Genomic DNA, 5000 nt, shown 5'->3' on the forward strand with positions numbered 1-5000 from the left:
CACCACCAGCGCAGACACCAGCGCAGACACCAGCGCAGACACCACCGTCGACACCAGCGCAGACACCACCGGCGCAGACACGATCGCAGACACCAGCGCAGACACCAGCGCAGACACCAGCGCCACCACCGTCGACACCACCGTCGACACCAGCGCAGACACCCAGCCAGCGCAGACACCACGTCGACACCATCGCAGACACCAGCGCAGACACTGGCGCAGACACCAGCGCAGACACCACGTCGACACCATCGCAGACACCAGGGCAGACACTGGCGCAGACACCAGCGCAGACACCAGCGCAGACACCACCGTCGACACCAGCGCAGACACCACGTCGACACAACACCGTTGACACCACCGTTGACACCAGCGTCGACATCAGCGCAGACACCAGCGCAGACACCAGCTCAGACACCACCGTCGACAAGGCCACCATATGAGGCTGTATCCTCTGGTCCTAGACTCTCCCACTAGTGGAAACATCCTCTCCACATCCACTCTATCCAGGCCTTTCATAGAATCATAGACAATAGGTGCAGGAATAGGCCATTCGGCCCTTCGGGCCTGCACCGCCATTCAATATGATCATGGCTGTTCATCCAACTCAGTATCCTGTACCTGCCTTCTCTCCATACCCCCTGATCCCTTTAGCCACAAGGGCCACATCTAACTCACTCTTAAATATAGCCAATGAACTGTGGCCTCAACTACCTTCTGTGGCAGAGAATTCCACAGATTCACCACTCTCTGTGTGTGAAAAAAAATGTTTTTATCATCTCGGTCCTAAAAGATTTCCCCCTTATCCTTAAACTGTGACCCCAACATCGGGAACAATCTTCCTGCATCTAGCCTGTCCAACCCATTAAGAATTTTGTAAGTTTCTATAAGATCCCCACTCAATCTTCTAAATTCTAGTGAGTACAAGCCGAGTCTATCCAATCTTTCTTCATATGAAAGTCCTGGCATCCCAGGAATCAGTCTGGTGAACCTTCTCTGTACTCCCTCTATGGCAATAATGTCCTTCCTCAGATTAGGAGACCAAAACTGTACGCAATACTCCAGGTGTGGTCTCACCAAGACCCTGTACAACTGCAGTAGAACCTCCCTGCTCCTATACTCAAATCCTTTTGCTATGAATGCTAACATACCATTCGCTTTCTTCACTGCCTGCTGCACCTGCATGCCTACTTTCAATGACAGGTGTACCATGACACCCAGGTCTCGTTGCATCTCCCCCTTTCCTATTCGGCCACCATTCAGATAGCAGCGAGCCAGTGACATGTGGGGCAGTATTGTGGCCCCAGTCAGCTACAATGACAGGCCCTTCGGCCCACGATGTCTGTACTGTACACGATGCCAAGACCCACCTGTACATCTTAAACCAGCATCTGCAGTTCCTTCTTCCTATACATAAAGTGAATGTTATGCTGGCCCACTCATTTGCGGAATGCTATGACTTGTGACGTTTTGAAGCGAGCAGGCAGGCAGTTGTACATCGGCAAGGTGCAAGGTGTACACGTGTGTGTGTGTGTGTGTGTGTGTGTGTGTGTGTGTGTGTGCGTGGGGGAGTTTCAGCAGCAACATTGTGCTAGCGACTGCAAAAGGACATTTGTGGCACGCACACAAAATGAGCAGTGGCAAATCCATCAGTGGCAGAGATGGGTAAATGGCACAGTGACAAGAACCTACACTAATGGTGTTATATACAGGCAGAGAGAGAGAGAGAGTGGGTGGCAGAGCTCCTGTGTTTCACTCACTCTTATACCAGGAGTGTGTCTGCTCCAAGGGACCGTCCCTCAATGAAACATACCTCAACATACCTTATATAAAGGGCATTTACACCAAGGGACCGTCCCTCAATGACATACCTCAACATACCTTATATAAAGGGCATTTACACCAAGGGACCGTCCCTCAATGAAACATACCTCAACATACCTTATATAAAGGGCATTTACACAAAGGGACCGTCCCTCAATGCATCATACTTTATATACAGGAGGCATGTGGACCAAGGGACCGTCCCTCAATGAAACATACCTCAACATACCTTATATAAAGGGCATATGCACCAAGGGACCATCCCTCAATGCAACATACCTTATATACAGGAGGCAGGTAGACTAAGGGACCGTCCCTCAATGCAACATATACAGGAGGCAGGTAGACCAAGGGACCGTCCCCCAATGCAACAATATATACAGGAGGCATGGAGTCCAAGGGACCGTCTCTCAATGCAACATATAAGGAGGCATATAGACCAAGGGACCGTCCCCCAATGCAACATATACAGGTAGACCAAGGGACCGTCCCTCAATGCAACATATACAGGAGGCAGGTAGACCAAGGGACCATCTCTCAATCCAACATATACAGGTGGCAGGTAGACCAAGGGACCGTCCCCCAATGCAACATATACAGGAGGCATGGAGTCCAAGGGACCGTCCCTCAATCCAACATATACAGGCATATAGTCTAAGGGACCGTCCCTCAACACAACAGGCCTGAGCCTGCTAATATACAGAAGGGGTGTGTGGACTACGGGCCCAACTTGCTGCTGCCTGTCCTGCAGAGTTACTCCAGCACTTTGAGTCTATCTTCGGTTTAAACCAGCATCTGCAGTTCCTTCACACACACAGTTGAAGATGCAGGGGGGGGGGGGGGGGTCTGCAGCTTCCTTGCAATCCCGGGAATAATTCCCTGCCCCCTTCACACCCCTCACCCCCTGTCTCAGCTCCCACAGTGGGTAGAGAAGCCTTTACACAAGATCCAGGCAGCACCAGGGCCACAGGAACAGATAGCTCCCCACTGCTCACAGTTTATACTCTCTGGGATGCCCATTAGCCTTATGCTGGCTTCAACTCTGCTACTAATGAGGCTCCTTGTTTAATTTAGTTTGCTTTAGAGAGACAGCGTAGAAACAGGCCCTTCGGCCCACCGAGTCCGTGCCGACCAGCACACTAACACTATCCTACACACAACAGGGACAATTTGTACATTCACACCAAGCCAATTAACCTACAAACCTGCACGTCTTTGGACTGTGGGACGAAACCGAAGATCTCGGAAGAAACCCACGCAGGTCACGGGGAGAATGTGCAAACACCGTACAGACAGCGGCCGTAGTCGGGATCGAACCCGGGTCTCCGGCGCTGTGTGTGTGTGTGTGTGTGTGTGTGTGTGTGTGTGTGTTGTGTGGTGTGTGTGTCTGTCTGTGTGTGTGTGTTAAATGTGGTGTGTGTGTGTGTTGTGTGTGTGTGTGTGTGTGTGTGTGGTGTGTGTCCTGTGTGTGTGTGTGTTAAATTGTGTGTGGTGTGTGCGTGTGTGTGTGTCTGTGTGTGTGTGTGGTCTGTGTGTGTATGTGTGTGTGGTGTGTTCTGTGTGTGTGTGTGTGTGTGTATGTGTGTGTGTGTGTGTGTGTGTCTTAATGTGTGTGTGTGTGTGTGGTGGGTGTGTGTTGTGTGTGTGTGTGTGTTAAATACGTGTGTGTGTGTGCGTGTGTGTGTGACTCTGTGTGTGTGTGTGTGTGTTGTAAATGTGTGTATGTGCGTGGGGGAGTGAGAGGGGAGGGTAGTGGATGTGGGGGGGGAGAGAGGGGGAAGGGAGGGGGAGTGTGTGGGGGAGGAGAGAGGGGAGAGGAGTGTGTGTGTGGGGGAGTGAGAGAGTGGGGGAGTAATGGGGGGAGGATAGAGTATGTGAGGAGAGGGGGTGCATGACTGTGGGGAGAGAGGGGCCAGGAAGGGATCCGAGGGTGAGAGGGGAGAGAGAGAGAGGGGGGGGAGGAGGGTGGGAGAGAGGTGGGGAGGAGGGAGAGGGAGGGGGGGGAGAGTTTTGTGGGAACATCAGAGATGGGGGGGGAGAGGGGGAGGGAGGATGAGAGGGCCATGGTGATGGTGTGTGGGCCTGATGTGATGTGAATGGTGGTGTGTGCCTCTGTAGAGGGTAGTGAGGGTAGTGTGGCCCCAGGGTAGTGTGTGGGGGCCCACTGGAGAGTGGTCTCCACATGTGCCCATCACACAGGGAGGCAAAGTGAAAGTGAGGTGCCTCCCCCTACTCTTGGACATGTCTCTCCTGCTAGCTCCCTCCCCCTCATAAGGGATCCACCATCAGATTCCCCCATCCCCCCAATGGCATCTCACTATCTTCCCCCTCCTACCTCTGCCCTCTACCCCCCATTCTTCCTCTCTCCCCTTGCACCTCCTCTTCTCCCTCACCTCTCCGGCCTCTCCCTCTCCTCCAACTGCCCCCCCCCCCTCTCAATCCTCTCTCCCCATTCTTGAGATAGGTCGCTCCTTTCGGTCCTTTCCCCCTCCCTCTCCCATCTATCCATTCCCCCAGGGCCTCTTCGATTCCTCTCCTCTCCCTTCCTAGAGAGGAGAAGACAGTCCTCCTTCCCTCCTCCAGAATCCTCCTCTCCTCCTCTCTCCCCTCTCTCCCCCTCCCTCCTCTCTCTCCCTCTGCGAGTTTCCCTAGAGGCTCTCCCACTCCACATTCTCCTCTTCTTCTCCCCTCTCCGCTCTCCTCCCCCCCTCTCTCTTCTCCCCACCCCCCTCTTTCCCTCCCCCCTCTCCTCTCTCTCCTCCTCCCTCCATCTCTCCCCTCTCTGCCCTCTGAAAAGATAGTCCTCTCAGATCTCTCCCCTCTCTCCTCTGCTCCCTCCCCTCCCTGAGATCTCTCCCCTCCCCTTCTCTATAGCTTCTCTCCCCCTCCCCATCCCCCTCCTTCTCTCTCTCTTTTCTTTCCTCCCCTCTCCTCCCTCTCCTCCTTCCTCCCCCTTCCCCTTAATCTCCCATGCTCCCCCTCCCTCTCCCCCCCCTTCTCTCCTTTCCTCCCCTCCCTCCCTTTTCCCTCTCCCCCCCATTATCCTCTCTCCTCTCTCTTCGCCCCTCTCCCCCCCTTCCTAAGTTTCTCCCCCCTTCTCTCTCGCCTTCTCCTCTCCCCCCTGTCTCTCTCCCCCCCCTTTCTCTCTCTCCCCTCCCCCCTTTCCCTCTCTCTCC

The 5000-nt window shown here is 53.9% G+C and overlaps 1 pseudogene; it reads right to left on the bottom strand.

Annotated features, from left to right (window-relative positions):
* The window catches only part of LOC129694425 (gamma-aminobutyric acid type B receptor subunit 1-like), a 50066-nt pseudogene that overhangs the window by 44670 nt on the left and 396 nt on the right, over positions 1–5000 (bottom strand).

The sequence above is a fragment of the Leucoraja erinacea genome, unplaced genomic scaffold, assembly GCF_028641065.1.
Source record: "Leucoraja erinacea ecotype New England unplaced genomic scaffold, Leri_hhj_1 Leri_65S, whole genome shotgun sequence".
NCBI classification, from domain to species: Eukaryota; Metazoa; Chordata; class Chondrichthyes; order Rajiformes; family Rajidae; genus Leucoraja; species Leucoraja erinaceus.